The sequence below is a fragment of the Bidens hawaiensis genome, unplaced genomic scaffold (genome assembly GCF_021521415.1).
Source record: "Bidens hawaiensis isolate Kalapana, Puna unplaced genomic scaffold, B.hawaiensis_p1.1 tig00010926_1, whole genome shotgun sequence".
NCBI lineage: Eukaryota > Viridiplantae > Streptophyta > Magnoliopsida > Asterales > Asteraceae > Bidens > Bidens hawaiensis.
This window is the reverse complement of record NW_027491844.1, coordinates 563,967-583,076: the sequence shown is the minus strand read 5'-3', so window position 1 is coordinate 583,076 and position 19,110 is coordinate 563,967. Positions and strand designations below refer to the sequence as shown.

Genomic DNA, 19,110 nt, shown 5'->3' with positions numbered 1-19,110 from the left:
ATTTAAATCTTCATGTAACACAAGTTTATCAAATAATATAAGTTGTAACAAATAAATAAACAAATGATAAGTTTTTCTTTGAATATCCTATAGGCATGCTATGTTTCTTCTAACTTTCATCCTCGTAACTTTATACCTGTAACATATGTATAAAATACGGTCAACTATAAATATAGCTGGTGAGATTTCCACAATTTGATATATATTATACAAAAACCATACAATTCCACAAACTCATAAAATGCGTAAGTAAGGGTTCTTTACACTCGATGCAAAGGACCTGAGTGTAAAGAACAAACGAAAGTCCTTCCAGTTGGGGCTACCAACGTACTTGGATATGAGGTCCCTTTTCCACTCGATACAAATGGACCTGGGTGCAAAGGGGGGCATATGATCATACTTATTGAGGCAACCACTTGAAATCCACGTATATAACAAATAAGTAAGTAAGCATACAAGTCCATGATATGAATTGTAGTTTGTAAGCAAAGTTGCAAATCTCGAAGTTTGATATTAAATACATATGCCACCCCAAAATATGAAAGCGTTTAAAAAGGGGTTATGAAAACTCACCTCGAAATGCGAAGATAAACTTGTAATATAAACCGAAAGCACAATAACGAAACCGAATCAACCGGAAGTACTTTAAAGAATCTGAAATGATTGAACTTCTCCGACTATAAATAAAATAAATACGAGTATTTAAAGACCAAACTAACGGGATTGATAAAGTTACAGAATAATTTAGATAAAGGGAGTTTGCATTATTTTAATGTATTTTACGGGATAATATTATTTTAACTTTAACGGAATTTTTAACGAACTAAATATTATTTAAATAATTTTGATTAGTAATTAACACAATTATACGGAATATAATGTTTGCGAATTACGGATTTTAATGATAGTTTTAACTCGAAAATGATTATGTTAACGAATTATAATGGTTAACGAAATCGAATTATAAAGTTATCTTTAAATGGTTTTAACGATTTTTAAGCTAACGATTTAGAGTTTAGCGAATTAAAGTTAACTAAACTAATATTATTCAAATATTATTTCTACTAATAATTAATATGAGAATTTTATTATATTTACGAAGCATCGGTTTTAAAATATACTTTATTTCCGATTAAGTTAGCGTATTAACGAAAGAAAAAGTTAACGCAACGAAATTAATATACAATATTATATTTTTTTAACGAGTTTTACAAGACTTTAACGGATATGAAAAAGGCTGGTTTTTAAAGGAAATTGACAACATTAATTTGCTATTAATTTATTTAACTTAAAAGGATTTATTTGTTTTTAAATGATTTTTAATATATTAATTTTGATTTAATATAAAAGAAAAAGGTTTAAAAGAAACAAAATACCAAAAATTAGACATTGACCAAGGTTTGAACCTGGGTCTCTGTGCTTTCACTTTAGTGTCTTAACCACCAGACTAGATTAATTATTTGGTAAAATGGCAGAAAGAGAAACTTATAAGTTAATAATACATGTTCATCTCCTTCTCTAGCAAACCCTAGATTCAATTCTCTCAAATGGTTCCATGTTTGTCAATTTTATGTTAGGGGTTTTAATCGTCTCCTAAAACTAAATAAAAATCATATACTAATTAGCTGGAAATATCCTTGGTTGATGAAGAACGAGTCTCGCCGGAAAACGGATTCTAAATACCGATTATATGATTATAGAGAGAATTTTAGTTTTGATTGGAGGCTGAGACAAGTATAGACGAAGATTGGCATCCTTTTTATAGGCTTAATTGCAACGTAAATCGTTTAATTGGTTTTTAATTCATAGCCGGCGGTTCCGGAATAAAATCACGAAGATTGCGGTGATTTATGCGTTGTTATACGGTATAAAAGATGTTAACGGCTTTGACATTGGAGTCTACGGCCATTACGCTAATTAATTTGAGTCAAAAAGTGAGTTTAGGGAGTGTAATACGGGCTGTCGGAGCTGCTGTTGCATTGCCGAAATATCACGGCCGGAAAAACGAGATTGTAGGGGAAAGGGTGGCTGATTGGTTTTATATTATTATTATAATATAAATTAAATATAAGTTACATCTTTAGCCCTCATAGTTTCTAGTTGTTTTAAGAACTATTTTAAAGTATAATTACAATTTGAACCTTATACTTTAGATTAAGATAAAACTTGGAACATGAATTATAAGGCTTGGATAATTTTCGTATTATACCCGAAAAGTTTGGAAATTGAATAAATATAAACTTTAAATCCTCGGAGGTTCGTTATTTGAACAATGAATAAAAAAACGAACGAGCAATAACCGTAAACCATTGTGAATATTAACTTAACGACGAACGTTAAACACGAAAACAATAAAATGATGAAACAGTTCGGTTTAATGAATACGAACACGTATACAAATAAAAATGACGAATGCCACATAGAATATACGAAACAAAACTTGAGGTTATTAATTAATAACATTATAATATATATATATATATATATATAAACAAAACCAAAAATTTAAAATGGTCGGGTTTGAAAAGTAACGAATGTTAAAATTAGTATCGAGTGGAAAATGGACCTCATTATCCAAGTACGTTGGTAGCCCCAACTAGAAAGGACATTCGTTTGTTCTTTACATTCAGGTCCATTGCATCGAGTGTAAAGAACCCTTATGTGCTCATGTCACAAGTTTCATGGAATTGTATGATTTTTACGTATTATATCAAACTGTGGGAATCTCACCAGCTATGTTCACAACTGACTTTATTTTATACATATGTTACAGGTGTAGAGCTACGAGGATGAAAGTTAGAAGACACATAGCATGCATATATGATATTCAAAGAAACAAATTATCATTTTGATTATTTATTTGTTACAACCTGTAATTATTTGATAAACTTGTGTTACATGAAGATTTTTAAATGAAATAATGTTATTATGGTCACCTAATAGTGTCACGTGTGTTTGAGCAATATGTACGTCACACTCAAGCGTTTCCGCTTTAACCGGGGTGTTACACTTTATCCACCTGAGCTGTCAGTTTCCGCGCACCTTGATGAACGTTTATTAACAAATGTTCGAGTTTTCTTGACTTGATTGCTGCCTATATCTCGCTCCTCAAACTTACACAATCATCGGTGTTATGTCCGATGTCTTCATGAAACAAGCAGTGTTTTTTGGATTCAAGTGCGCCCACCGATTCATCGGTTGTGGTTTTTTAAACTCAATGTTCTCTGTTGTGAGGATCTCAGATGGAGTTCTCCTCAAATGAGTCCACTTCTGGTCTTGATTTCCTTGCGTGCAGTCTTTTTGATTCTGCCCGATTAGAGATCTGGCGTCGAACTTTTTAGAAGACTCTTCAGGCGGTTGGATCCTCGACCATATCGAACCCTTCTCTTCCTTTTTGGGGAGAGCGTTCTTAAACTCTGTTTTAGCGGGTTATTTCGGCGTTTCCCGCCCCAAGAGCTTCTCAGTAGCTGCAAATACCTTAGCTACCGACATAATGGCATCCCATGTCCTGGGCATTCCACCTCGTCCAGTTAAGCAATGAATCAGATCATTGCTTCTCACGTTCTATCTAAACGCGCCCCTTATGTCCTAGCTAATTCCAACAATATTCAAACTTTCGTTGTTAAAACGGGTGATGAAATTTTCGATGGATTCATTGTCGCGGCGGACAACGTTTAGAATTTCCGAGCAATCACGCCTATGCTTACGCTGTTGGCTGAAATGCAGTGAGAATTTTGTAACTAAGTCATCCCAACTTTTAATTTATCCGTCTAGGAGTTTCTCAAATCATTTGTGTGCTGCTCCAGTCAGGGTCAGGGCAAACATGTGACACCAGTAAGGTAGCGTCCAACCACTGACTCCTCCTACCGTGTTAAAATTTAACAGGTGATCACTTGGATCAGTCATCCTGTTGTATTTACCAAGGTTGCTTGGAATCTTTACATTCATCAGGAAGGGAGCAGTAGCTATTAGTGGGATGAACTTTGATTTCTCGGCAAACGCAGCCGACCGGTAAGGTTTTGTGAAATCTTCTTCAGCATCACTGCAGTACTCAGTGTGCTTTACTAACGTCCGCATCCGACTAATTCCTTCCTTACCATATGCACGCCTGTCATCGCTTGTGTATCCCTCTTCTTGATGTGTGAAGTTTTTATGCCTTTAAGAAGCATGACTCTGATCATACACAATCCTGCTGGATAAGACCCGCTGGGTTGGATGACCTCTGTCACGACTTCCACCCTGTTGGTGATCACCTGATTGTTCCACATCCTCCATTTCTGGAGTAACTTGACTTCGCCGTATGACCGATGGAAGTGAAGGAGATTCTGAATCATCATAAACTAGAGTTCTCGCCTGCAATTGATTGTTTTTCACTATCCTGTTATACTCCAATTTCAATTTTTGTTGTTCTTATTGATACCACTCGTATGGGGTCAACATTGCTTTTCCAGATCTGGATTGATGACGAAATCGTGTTTCATCAGCATCGAATCTGGGGAATTCTCCGACCCTGTCTTCCAGAACCGGAGTTCGAGTACTCCGACGAGATTCTACCAAGATCTGCTTGGTGTCTTCTAAAACCGGTCCTCCGGAAACTTCAGTCCGTCTCCCTCTCGCCGGAGTAATCGTAGGAAACTATTGGTTCTGTCTCATCGTTACAGACCACAAAAACTTCAAAAAACCTCCAAAAAACCGTGAAATCTAGCTCCGAAAACGGATGGAGCCAATGAAGAAGCACAAATCCAAACTGGATAGTCCGGATTTATATTTCCACCAGTATTATACACTAACTGCCCGATGAGAACAGATTCCACCCAATTTCCTGCAAAACAGATGTAAGGCCCCGAACCCGGTAGCCCTACTTTAGCGTCGGATTTACTCATAAACACAGTCCTTCAATTCAGAGTTTATTAAAACTTTTCGCGGAATATAAAACATCAATCATTTGTTACAAAACATTAAATCTTTTCTTTGATACCATAACACAAAACTTTATATTTAAAACATCTTTACTTCTTTCTTCAGATGCCAGCCGTTCAATCCATGCCGTGCGTCATCCTCTTGCTAGCTCTGTAATCGGCTCACCTGCGTGCATACTAAAAGTCAGCTACGCTGAGTGAGTTCTAGTTAATCAGGCAACATACAATCTATTCCCATATATTACTTCCCGTATCCGAAGACACATATTACTACCTTAACCTTGTATAAATATCCATAGGAGGATCGTCACGTAATATCTATTAAAAGAACCATTACCATTACCCTACCATATATAATTTCCATAGGAGGAACACTATACTATCCATAGAAGGAACACTTTACTATCCATAAAAGGGACACTATACCTTCCATAAAAGGAACACTATACCTTCCATAAAAGGAACACTATACTTTATTATTTAATATCCATGTAAGGAGCTAGTCACTTCCCTTGACGATACGTGCAATATCCGAAGATCGTTCACGTACCGTCAAGCAATCAATCGTATCGATCACATATACCATACACGGCATACACATAAAATTATATCCTTTCGTTCATACTTTCTTACTTTCTTTTGTATTATCTTACTTTCATATCTTACGTTATAAAGAGCATTACGCCCTACATTCCTCGAGTATTACTAGGGCTCGGTACCCTCTTCGTAACCATACAACCATACGTTATCATTTCTTTCTTCTATTATCTCTATCATGTTCATACACATAAACATACATAACATACTTACCTTATTCTTAGCGCTGCAACCTGACAGTACGTGCAATATCCGAAGATCGTTCACGTACCATCAAGCAATCATTCATATATTTCACATTATCCATATAAGGCATACACTTATCTCTTAGGATAAGTGTATTAACAAACATATTGAGTATGCACACAGCCCCGAAAACGTAACACATAAATGGGGCTAGAAACTCACCTGAATTCTGCTTCTTTTTCTGATAGTTGTAAATCCCTTCTCTATCAGAGCTCGGCTGACTGTACAAGTTACACGTATCAATACTCGCCTGATCTAATCTGGTGGCCTAGTAGTGGCTTACTTAACTTATCGCTTTTTAATTTATTTTCTAATCAAACTTAGCTCTAGGCGAAGTTAACCTTAGGCGAACTTAGCTGTAGGCGAAGTTACCAGCTAGGCGAACTTAGCTTTACAGCGAAGTTGCCATCAGGCGAACTTGGCTTCAGGCGAAGTTGTCATCAGGCGAACTTGGCCTCAGGCGAAGTTACCAGTTAGGCGAACTTAACTTTACAGCGAAGTTGCCATTAGGCGAACTTAGCTTGCAGGCGAAGTTCATCAGGCGAACTTAGCTTGCAGGCGAAGTTCATCGCGTTGAAGGCGAAGTTGCCCAGATGCAGGCGAAGTTACCCAGACAGCCGCTGTTCGGTTTCTTTCCAGCATTTTGAGCGTTTTTAACATCCTTGCTATGGTTCAATATCACCCACTACGCTTCCCGACCATCTTCGGTCGCTTATACACTAAAAAGCTTGGATCTTTAAACCTTAAAGGTCAAGAATCATACATTTTTGAGCTTGTTTGGATCTTTTTTAACTTGTTAACACAACTAATCGCTCTCTCTCGGACCTGCCCGATTCTTCCCTTGGCTCAGCCGGTTCCGGCGAAGTTAGTGGGTATGTGTGTGTTAGGGAGTTTGGTGAAATATGAAAGATATTTTGGGGTTTATGGGATATTTATATCCCTGAAATCCCATGGACCTAAGGCCCATTCTTATTTAACCCATCTCTATTAATCCAAATCCATAACCAACGTCCATTACCCGACACTAGCCCGACCCATACCAACTCCTATTCTTTTATTTATTTCCTGATAACCCGAGTAAACTTTCCCTCTATTATTAAGTAATATAATTAATATTATCTTGAAATTTCGGGATGTTACAACAGATGGGGGTCTTTCCGTAACCACCCTCCGGCGCTAGAATAAGTACTGAACTGTGAATGAAGAAGTCCGAAGTACAAGTAATTGCTCTGGTTAAGTGTGAGTGAATGAATACCTTAAGAAGATGATTCAAGTATTTATTGCTGAGGATGGGGGAAGGTGATTGGTGGAGTTGTCACTGTCAAGATATTCCACATCTACATGAATAGACATGTGTCGCACGCTTATAGGGTACAACAGCCTGGCTCCGTTTGGGACGGTTATCAGGTGTTCAGCTGTCTCCCTTTCATTGGCTGATGTCGCTATTAGGGAATATTGGAAAAATTTTCTAGAAGTGGTTTGTTACAACTACTCTTCCATGTCACGTGAAAACCTTGCTCGCATAGAGTTCCCTATACGTCCCGCGGATATACCGAGTGGGGTTGGGAACCCACGGGGTAATTTTCTTGATTCGCGGGTAGCTTTAGTACCTTATATATCTATAATAAACCATTATAATAATGAAATTAGTGGAAGAAATACTTACGTTAAAAGTCAGCCTCCACCAGCACCCTCGATCTCTCCGTTTCATATTAAACAGCCTTTTCGCTTCACACACCCGATTTCTCTTTCTTTCTTTCCCAACAAAACCAAATCATCTTTCCTAATTAATAATCCAAATTCTGCATCGATCCAAGAAAATGAGTCCAGGCGAACTCATCACCGTCGATCCTCTAGACCTCAAATTCATCTGTAAGTCCATCGCATCACCTAATTCCCATTCATTTCTAACTCATTCATATTTATTCCTCTTCAGTTGAATTAAACAAACAGATCAATTCATCGCTTCACTTAACCAATAACACCGATCAACATGTCGGTTTCAAGGTAAAAATTTTCATCCTGAAGAGGTAGGTCCCAGCAGAGCCCAGTTGGACCCGCAAGACTCACCTTAAACAGGGACGTCTGCGCAGAGACCAACTGGATCCGCAGGACCAACCATACTCAGAGAAGTGACGTCCTTACGCGCAGTATGCAAGCTGGTCCCGCAGGAAATGCCTCCCATGGTGAAGGACTCCGCCTGTTCCCGCAGCCTCGGATACAAGCCATGAGTGAAGGCCACCCGCACAGCATGGCTACACGCACTAGGCACTTAACTCTCCCCAGTGTCACCTGAAGGAATGAGCAAAGGCGGGAGGGGGAAAACTCCCGCCTAAATGAGCCAGTCCGTATGATGGAGGATCTTTTGTGTGATACCTGACGAGGTACAGACAAAAGATCTGACCAAGAATGCGACAGCTCACTGACAGCAGCATGGCAGACAGCACGCCACAGCACTGTGACCAATAGCCGCCGCCTACCCACCAACTCCTGCCATACCACGTGCCTAGCCTGTTGTTGGCAGAAGAGGAAGAGTGCACGACACGCCTGCTCTGTGTCAGCCGCTACCTATCCACCACTCACAGGCAGGGCACGTGCATAGGTTACAGTTGGTAGCGTGTTGGGCCGGCTAAACCCCTTGGAAACCTACCTTCGGCTATAAATACCCCAAAGGGTATGACCATCTCATCTTATCATATTATCATCATATATACCTGATATCTGCTCTAGCAATCTCTTAATATACTTTTATATTTAAAGAGCAATCTAGTCTGATTCTCACGCCGGAGGGTGGTCACAAGGAGGAACCCCCCCCTTCTCAGTGACGAGCTCACGGTGTCTGTTTTGCAGGTTATCAGAAGAACCATCTTCCAAGGGTCTAACCCCTCGTGGGAAACAGCTCTCCAACCCCTAGGTTACCAGTAATCGGTCGGGGTTCGACTGGTGTTTCTTCATTGGCGCCATCCGTGCATAAAGCTAGAACTTCATTTTTCTCCAGTTTTTTCAAACTTCTAGAAAGATGGTTAAAGAGACTCCGGTAACCACAACCCCAGCTACTGGAGGGAATACTGGCAACACAGTTTTTACAAACACTACCCCGGTTACCCAAGCCGGGGCAAGTGAAGTAAATTTTACGAACACTACCCCAGTTACCCAAGCTGGGGCAAGTGCAGTAAATAATCGCCCACTGGGATTCACCGATACCCAGTTTAAAAAACGAACAAGACTCCCCCGCCAAACTCTCGAGGAAGTTAAGACATGGGCGGAGGCACGACAAAAGGAATTCCAAGCTGAGTTGGACGAACGCTTGCGTTCCGTCCAACAGGCCGACGAATTCGAAGAATACTTGGACAATGACTCGGAGGAATCCGACTCCGACGCGAACCCTCGCCATAGGGCAAAAGGGAAGCGTAAGGAAACGGATTCCCAACCGAGAAGGCATTTTGGACAAGCCTTCAAACCAAAAAGCACAGGTGGAAGTCCACGAGACTTCTCCAAAACGTACAGACCGAACGTTGCAAATGCGGGAACGTCCAAATTTGCAAGGGACATTGCGGAAGCAATTGCCCCAAAAAGTGCCAAACAAATGCCCAACATAGGCACTTATGATGGTATGTCCGACCCAGACGACCATTTGAACAGGTTCATAGCAGGGGCAACCGTCAGCAACTGGACGGAACCCACGTGGTGTTACATGTTTCAAATGACGCTGGTGGGGGCTGCTAGGGTTTGGTTTGATCGTTTACCGGTTAACCACATTTACGACTGGGCAGACTTCCAGCAGAAGTTTAGCCAACACTTCAGCCAGCAACGAAAGTATACCGAGGAGCAATGGACAATCCTCAAATGCATACGGGAAGAAGATGAATCTCTACCAAACTTCATCACTCGCTTCAACTCAAAGAAGTTAAGTTTGGGCAATATCAGCGAGGATCTTGTTCGCGCAGCCTTCATCCAGGGCGCGCAGGACCCAGAGCTTATCCGCACCCTAACGGGTAAAGATGGAATGCCATCCACATGGGATGGCATCATGACAGCAGCTAAACGCTATGCGGAAACGGAGAAGCAACTGGGTAGAGACCTTCCGCAGAGCACAAACCTTTACACCCAGAGGACGAGAGAGGACAACATCCTCACCGCCCGATTGAACAAAAAACGGAAGCAAGGCATTTGGCAGTCAAGGGTAAACTTTGACACCTCATCCGGCTTACAGCATCGATTGGGTGAAAGGGATAATGTAAAGCTGCACCGGAACTCCAGATGGACGCCACTTACCAAAAGCGTCACTGACATATTTGCTACTGAAGAGCTCCCATGGCCAAAGCCTCCAGTAATCCGACATCGTCACGATGCTGATCGGAGCAAGTACTGTGACTATCACAGAACAAAAGGCCACAACACTGAAGAATGCATAGACGTAAAAGACATGGTCGAAACATTCGTCAGAGATGGGACGCTCGCACACCTCGTGGCGAAATAAAAGCTAAGCAGGCAGGTGCGTGTGGAACCATGGCTGGGGTAAACATGAATAAAAAATCAGCTTCAATATGGAGACTACATGCTGCATAAAGAACGAGATCCCGAAACAGGTGCGTGTCGGCTCGATGGCACTCCTGTCCCAACATGGAAGGGAGTTCAATTACACAGTTTGCATGTAATCAATTCCAATTTGTACAGAAAAGGCCAAGAGCCACTTCTAATGGAAATGATTCTCTTTCAAACGTCGAAGCTGATGATTTACATTTATACTTTTGTACACACTAATATGCCGGTTTTCACCGCATAATTACAAAAAACGTCATTGCATGGGAAGGCGGTCCTACCCGCACGAACCCAAAAAGCATGATAAACCTTCACGCAGGTCAGTTGAAGGAGAAAAAAGTTACCATATGAAAGTGCTGGCCTATCCGCATGAATCATTCGAGGGAACTGCACCAACCTATCAACAACCGCGCGTGGGACAATTCAAAATTCTTAAGAGGAAAAGGTAAACCTATACGCAGGTCAGATATGGGTGAAGTTATGCCATCCTACTAAGTGCAAGTGACGGGTCTACCCGCACAATCACGAAAGAGGAAGCAAAACTTCACACCTATTATCAGCCACGTTCAAAGGTTAACTTATCCTCAACAGGCAAACCTTCACGCAGGTCAGTTGAAGGAGTTCAATTATTCCATTAAATGAAAGTGCCGGTCTATCCGCACGAATCATGAAAGGAAGATGAACACTAACCTATCAACAACCGCGCGTCGAACGGTTAAAACTATCCAACACTGGTGACGGCATTCACATTACGTGAAGTCGTTGCATGGGAAGGCGGTCTTACCCGCACGAACCCAATAACGTGGCAAACCTTCACGCAGGTCAGTTGAAGGAGTTCAATTATTCCATTAAATGAAAGTGCCGGTCTATCCGCACGAATCATGAAAGGAAGATGAACACTAACCTATCGACAGCCGCGCGTCGAACGGTTCAAAACAAAATTCTTAAAAAGGTAAGAAAAACCTACACGCAGGTCAGGTATGGGTAAAAGTTTTGCCATCCTACCAAGTGCAAGTGACGGTTCTACCCGCGCTATCACGAAAGAGGAAGCAAAACTTCACACCTATTATCAACCACGTTCAAAGGTTAACTTATCCTCAAAAAGTAAGAAAAACCTACACGCAGGTTAGATAAAAGTTAAAGTTTAGCCATCCTACCAAGTGCAAGTGACGGTTCTACCCGCACAATCACGAAGGAGGAAGCGAAACTTTAACCCACTATCAACCACGTTCGAAGGTTCTTATTCTAAACACTTGGAAAATTGCTATTTTAAACTAAGTATGCAAGTCATAAGTTTATAAAGCAAAGAATCCAATGAAAGGAATAACAATCGTATATTTCAATGATATATTACAACAGTGGCCGGGTAACTACCCGCCTAAAAGAAATCTATACAAAGCTAAGTCTATCCTAGCAGTGGGAAGGGATCTTCAGGATCAGGCTTCAGGGCCACCTCCGCTTGGACCAGCACCGTCAGAGCGCGGCTGCCCAAGGAAAGCCTTAAGGATGTTTAGCCCATCATCAGCAGCAGCAGCTTCGTTCACCTTCTCCACCACTGGATGCGGGAAGGCAGCGTACTGGTTCACAGCTTGGTCATAAGCAGCTTCAGTATTAACATTGAATAAAGGGAAGTTGGAGGGCGGAAAGCCTCTCTCAGCAAACCCTAGACCAAGCAGGAAGCCAGTCTTCTCCCCATCCTCATGAGAAGCGTTGAGGGCTGTGCTCATCGCATCGTCATAAGAGGTCTCCGAAAGGACCCGACGCACAACCTACAAGAGAATACAAGTTAGAACATTTTCTAATTACGAACAGAAAGCGTAAAGAAAAAGTTAAAGATACCTGAGGCAACGCTTCTCGAAGCAGCCATTGGAGGGTAGCTTGACTTTCTTTGTAAGCACGTTCGGCTCCGCTCTTATCAAGGTTGGCAAGTTGAACTTCCTTGGCGGCAGCCTCTTCGACGCTTTTGAGTTTCCTTTCAGTGCGGTCAAGCACCCCCCTCTGGTCAAGGATCTCCTGCAGCTTCTTGGCATCTTCCATTGCCAAGGCGTCATGAGCATGCTGAAGAGCCTTTAATTTGCATTTAAGCTGCTCATTCTCTTCGCGAAGCGGCTCAGCAACAGCTTCAGCCTTGGCAGCCCTCTCAGTTGAGTTTCGCGCAGTCTCCTTGGCCAGCCGAAGCTGTTCATTCACAGCTTGGGCAGCCTTGGAGCGGGCCTCGAGTCGCGCCTGGACTTCAACCTCGAGGGCCTTGAATGCCTTCTCCTTCTCGGCTGCGGCAGCGGCCAACTGCCGGTTCTCCTCCCGAAGAGCCCGCGCTTCAGATACATCTTTGGCGCGAGCTGCTTTTAACTTGTCGTTTTCACGACAAAGCAGCTCGACGCGGGGCTGCGTCCGGGCCTGGAGAACCCGAAGCTCATTGGTTAGCCTACCCTCCTGGTAGCTAGCCATGGCTTCCCCCAACGCACCATGAGGAGCAGCGTGGCGAGCCCAATCCACGCACTCCACAGGGGTGCGAAGGGTTGTTCCTCGGCGTATGTTCCATCTTGGAACATACACTTCATTGGAATCCGACACTGCAAAAGAAACAAAGGCAGTTAGGAAAAGATGACAAAAATATACAAAGGAAAAAGAACCCTACGTACCTGTAGGGTCAATAACAGGCCGATAGCCGCCAAACCCATCACCTGAACCTAAAGGAAATCCATCCAACAGGTCAGGCAGACGGGAAGGTGGCATAGATCGGCGGGAAGCCCGGCGCGTACCTGATGGTCCGGCCGTCGGTGCCGGTGGCGCAGGTATAGTGGCAGCCGCTGTGGTAGCCATTGTTGGCGTCGCCTCCTCAGCAACAGTAACCACCGGCTCCGTGAAAGATGCTGTAAAAATTGCACTCACGGCCGGCGGAGACACCTTCTCAGCTGGAACAGCCTTAGGAAGGCTGGAACCAACGGAAGCAGGCGCAGACGCCTGGGTCGACGCCTCGGGAAGGCTGACCGAGCCTTCCCTCATTGGCGGAGGAATACTTGCTCCAACTCCACCCTGGAATGCGTCAACATCCACACCTGCACAAGCAAAAGTGTTAGAAATTTATTTGAAACAACAAATCTAGACAAGACTTATGGGGGCACTTACGGGGTTTCTTGAGCTTGAACGTACGGACGAGCGGGGGCGAACCCGATGGAGCCGGCCTCTTGACACCGGTAACCGTCGTCGTCGCTACAGCCTCCGGAGCGGTGGTCTCCTCACCACCGGGCTCCCCCGCCACCTCTGCACTATCTGACTCCGAGTCAGATAGGACTACCGGGTCGGGCGTAGAGGCCACCTTCTCCTTGCCTTTCCCGACGGCAGCCTTTTTCTTCCGCACCAGTGGAGGACCTTCTGCGGATTCCTCAGAAGAAGAAATGTCAACTCCAGCAGCAGGCACAGCATTGAGAGGTTCAGGGTAGAAGATAGGCTTACCTGGCCGTCGGTGGCTCAGGATCTCTTGGCCTGGCGGGTAAACCTCCACGAACCGACCCGCGGTCTGCTCTAAGATGGGCAACTCGTTCTCGTCCAGAGCACGAGTACCCATCCGCGCGGGACCATCTTCCTCCCGCGGGTTCAGGAGCGACTGAAGATCGTTCCCCTCTGAAATCAACAAGAAAGTTAGAAAAAATCGAAGTCAGCAAAATGAAACAAGACGTACCATAAGGGACAGAGTTCGAACCATATTCAAGGACGATCGGAACCTTATCCGCATTCGCCGCCTTCCACACCCGGCTCATCCCCAGCATCACCATCGCCGACTCCGGAAAACGGAAAACCGGGGAATGGACCCGGGATATCTTCGAGAACCATTCCGCCTCCTCGTAGTTGAGGGCGGGAAGGTTCGGAAGCGCCTGGCCATTCTTGAACTTCATGGCGATGGGGATGGCGCGAGCGGATATGAAGAAGAACTCTCTTCTCCACGAGCGAAGACTCCGCTCGGTGGTACAAATCTTTAAACCCTTGATACGGGTTGTAAGAGTGTACCACCCCTGGATGCACCTCCAAGTGTAGAAGGTCATCAGACGGTCAACGAGGGGCTCAAGGCCCAGTATCCGGCACACCCACTCAAAGTGCCGGACCTTGGCAATGGCCATGGGGTGCACCTCTGTCAGGTGCACACCGTGCCTCTCCAGAACACGGTACACAAACTTTGTCAACGGAAACCTAAGGTTTCCGTAGACAAAGAATGCAGCATAAACCCCGATCTTGCCACTAGGGGCATCGTACACAGTATGGTGGGGTTCAGGAAACTCAGGCTCGAGAGACTCGAGCATGAACTTCCTGACGATATACTGGTACAGATCGACAGGAAGAGAGCACTGGCATTCGCCAGCAGTCTTCTGGTCATCAGCATCATGAGAAGGCATAGTGGAAGAAAGATGAAAAGAGATTTCAGGGTAATGCTTTACTGAACAGAAAAATTCACCGGAAATTACTTGAGAAGAAGAGATGAAAGTGAAAAGTGTGAATTGCAAATAACCCTCTCCCCCTTTATATACTAATCGCAATTAATGCGGTGAATTTAATGCGAAGGAGAGAGAAATCGAAGGTGCAATGAAACTATGACACGTGGCAAAAAGCAGACTGGCAACAGCTGTTGACAGGACGTGTGCCAGTAATTTCGAGGCCACGCGCCCGAAAAATCGCGCCCACGCGCCTGAAAAAGCGTCTGGAATGACCATATAATGTCACGTCACCATAACTTCCTGCACGTCCTGACAGTCAGAAGAAACCGTCGCGCGACGTTTCAGAGGTTTGGACTGTTCCTATCTTTCCACCAACCTTTCGAATTTCAAAATTCAAAATTTAAAAAGAAGCGGGAAAATACCCCCTTACCTTGGCAAACAAGTAACCATAAGACGGATGCGGGTACAGTGTTAAGGCAAAACCCTTCACATACCTAGCACCCGCAAGGAATTGAAGCCAAGAAAACCTTGGCGAACAGGTAACCATAAGACGGATGCGGGTACAGTGTAAAGGCAAAACCCTTCACATACCTAGCACCCGCAGGGAATTGAAGCCAAGAAAACCTTGGCGAACAAGTAACCATAAGACGGATGCGGGTACAGTGTTAAGGCAAAACCCTTCACATACCTAGCACCCGCAGGGAATTGAAGCCAAGTACCTCGGCAACCAACTATAAGACAGGTGCGGGTACAGTGTAAAGGCAAAACCCTTCACATACCTAGCACCCGCAGGGAATTGACGCCAGGAATACCTTGGAAGTAAAGTAACCGTAAGACGAGCGCAGGTACAGTGTTAAGGCAAAACCCTTCACATACCTAGCGCTCCGCTGGGAATTGAAACCAAGAAGGATCTTCTGGGCAATGCTTGCGGAAAAGGAAATAACATCCCCGCATAGCGGGAACGTCGAGAACTACGTTGTTTAAAGCTCCAGGATGGAATTGGTGGTTTTAACATAATTGATCACTATGTTCAAAACTACCAAAACCTCATGGAGAATCCACACAACTGGGACTCAATGCTCCTGACTTGCGAGGAGGTTACAGACCTACCCGCATCATACCCAAAGACCAAGCAGGAAACTCGGGCATTTCTGCAAGTGACAAGGACTTCCCATGGAAAACCTTACAAAACCCTTTTCAAAACCCCTTTTAAGTCCAAAAGTTCACCTCACTTTATTAAACACGCATGAGAAGAACATTGGACTGGGGGGACTTGAAGAGGTAGGTCCCAGCAGAGCCCAGTTGGACCCGCAAGACTCACCTTAAACAGGGACGTCTGCGCAGAGACCAACTGGATCCGCAGGACCAACCATGCTCAGAGAAGTGACGTCCTTACGCGCAGTATGCAAGCTGGTCCCGCAGGAAATGCCTCCCATGGTGAAGGACTCCGCCTGTTCCCGCAGCCTCGGATACAAGCCATGAGTGAAGGCCACCCGCGCAGCATGGCTACACGCACTAGGCACTTAACTCTCCCCAGTGTCACCTGAAGGAATGAGCAAAGGCGGGAGGGGGAAAACTCCCGCCTAAATGAGCCAGTCCGTATGATGGAGGATCTTTTGTGTGATACCTGACGAGGTACAGACAAAAGATCTGACCAAGAATGCGACAGCTCACTGACAGCAGCATGGCAGACAGCACGCCACAGCACTGTGACCAATAGCCGCCGCCTACCCACCAACTCCTGCCATACCACGTGCCTAGCCTGTTGTTGGCAGAAGAGGAAGAGTGCACGACACGCCTGCTCTGTGTCAGCCGCTACCTATCCACCACTCACAGGCAGGGCACGTGCATAGGTTACAGTTGGTAGCGTGTTGGGCCGGCTAAACCCCTTGGAAACCTACCTTCGGCTATAAATACCCCAAAGGGTATGACCATCTCATCTTATCATATTATCATCATATATACCTGATATCTGCTCTAGCAATCTCTTAATATACTTTTATATTTAAAGAGCAATCTAGTCTGATTCTCACGCCGGAGGGTGGTCACAAGGAGGAACCCCCCCCTTCTCAGTGACGAGCTCACGGTGTCTGTTTTGCAGGTTATCAGAAGAACCATCTTCCAAGGGTCTAACCCCTCGTGGGAAACAGCTCTCCAACCCCTAGGTTACCAGTAATCGGTCGGGGTTCGACTGGTGTTTCTTCACATCCTTTTTGGGGTTTGATCAATTACGTTACAGTTAACGATCTGATTGTGGAGTTTAGTTCTTGGGTTTTGATTAATTCTATGGATTGTGGGTTTTGGATCTGATATTGAGTTTTTGAAATTTGATGCAAATTATTATTATTTAGGTTATAACAACGAATCCGAAGAAGTATTGTGTTCGCCCCAACACCGGAGTTGTTTCGCCAAGTCCACATGTGAAATTATTGGTAATTTAGCTTTTAATTTTGATCATTATGAAATAATCTGTTTCTATTCCAAAATGCTTGATTTATAATGCTGCGCTAACCATATAATATAAACTGTTATAATAAGCTATCCGAATTATCCCGTAATTGAGTTTACGCCATTAGTTGCATAATAGATAAAGTGAAGTTGTATAGATAGAATTATTATTATTGTTTTGTTAAAATTTGGTTTTATAACAGTAACAATGCAAGCTCAGAAGGAGGCGCCTCCCGACATGCAATGTAAGGACAAGTTTCTCCTTCAGAGCGTCACTGTAAGCCCGGGAACAACTCCAAAGGACATCACCCCTGATTTGGTAACAATGTTTTTTTTGTTTGATGAGTCAATTGTTGAGATCTAAGTATGATAAGAGCATCACATGTGTGAACTTTTTTATTTGTTCTATGAAAATGTAAATTAATAAGTTTTAATTGATATTTGCTCATAATAGTATTTTGATTGGTTTATGTAATAATGGTTCGTGTGACAGTTTAGTAGAGACTCGAATGCAGTCAACGAGTGCAAATTGAGAGTAGTGTATCTTCCCTCAACTTCAGCCGTTGCTAAAGGACCAGAGCAAGTGCTTCCGTCTAATGGTTTAGGGGTACATAAGGGAAATTCGCGTGGCATCGAGGTTGCTTTCTATTCATCAAAATTATTAATGTTAATGTTTTTTATTCTTTTTGTTATTTTTTATCATGTTATTAATTTATTATATAAATGTTTATTTCTCTCTATTATTTTTATGCTTTTAGGCTTCAAGAACAAATGCGGATTCTAATGACAAGTCCTCGGAGGTGAGTTATATATGCATACATTTTTTTGTAGGGAGTCCTTAATGCTTTTTTATTTACGAGTCCTACATATATATTGGAACGTGATTGTGGGTCCCGTTGGTGTTTAGGCGAGAGCTCTAATTTTGAAGTTAACTGAAGAGAAGAATGCTGCGATTGCGCAAACTAAAAGAATTCATATGGAATTGGTGAGATGATTTGACCCCTTCTATTTTGTAATTACTTGCAGAAGTTTTGACCTGCGTACTTATTAATGGGCCCGACAATCTTACATTTTGGTTGCAATGTGCAGGACCTTTTGAGGCGCGGAAGCAACAGGAAACAAGGGGGTGGTGCGTCATTGATGTTTGTGATTGTTGTTGGCTTGATTGGTTGATTCTTGGGTATATGCTGAAGAAATAACGACATTTTTTTTAGTTGGATTTATGTTTTTTTATTTTATTTTTTATTTGATGATCATAATTGATCTAGGAAAGGGAGGAGATTCATTAGTGGTTTGTTTTAACTTTTTATTATTTCCCTTGAAGGTAGTGTAATGACAATAGAAGAGAAACTTATAGTTGCAATTTGGTAAACATGCATTTGATGTTATTATCAATTCCTTTTTTAAAGTTAAAGACAATTGGTTTGTGTTTTCATGAAGGCATCCTGAATTTGAAGCTTTTCCTATTTGTAACGAATTACCGACCCGTTTAAATCAGAGCCCATGTAACAAATAAACACGCGAATTTTGTTATGTTTTGTGGAGCTCGTCTCGTCTGTGGGCAAGGATTTTATATGGCCCCTTGTTAACATACATGTAACACCCCAACCCGGAACAGGCTAACGTGTTACTATTACAGATATCAAATCAACGCCACAATCCAAAATACAACAAAAATTAATGCAACCTACGTCATATTATTAAACAAAATGAATTAACTTTTAGAAGCTTGAACTTCATTTTTATCTCTCATCACTAAATTCCCTGAATCCCGGATTACCTGAAAACAAAATAAGAAAAACAAAACAAGAAAACACGGTTGAGCCAAAAATTGCCCAGTAACGGAAAGAACAATAGTATAGGTAAGGACAGACGTAAGAGAATAAATATACGAACTTCAATTCAAACTCGAAACCAACCCTTTTTAC

The 19,110-nt window shown here is 43.1% G+C and overlaps 1 pseudogene across 1 annotated transcript in view; it reads left to right on the top strand.

Moving 5' to 3' along the window:
• Nucleotides 1-18,542, top strand: part of LOC143536770 (vesicle-associated protein 1-2-like) — a 37,788-nt pseudogene extending 19,246 nt beyond the window's left edge. Inside the window, exons 4-8 of the transcript XR_013135936.1 lie at nt 17,386-17,501; nt 17,676-17,819; nt 17,941-17,982; nt 18,090-18,167; nt 18,272-18,542. The product of XR_013135936.1 is annotated as a vesicle-associated protein 1-2-like (transcript). The remainder of the gene's footprint in view (nt 1-17,385; nt 17,502-17,675; nt 17,820-17,940; nt 17,983-18,089; nt 18,168-18,271) is intronic.
• The last annotated feature ends 568 nt before the right edge of the window (nt 18,543-19,110 follow it).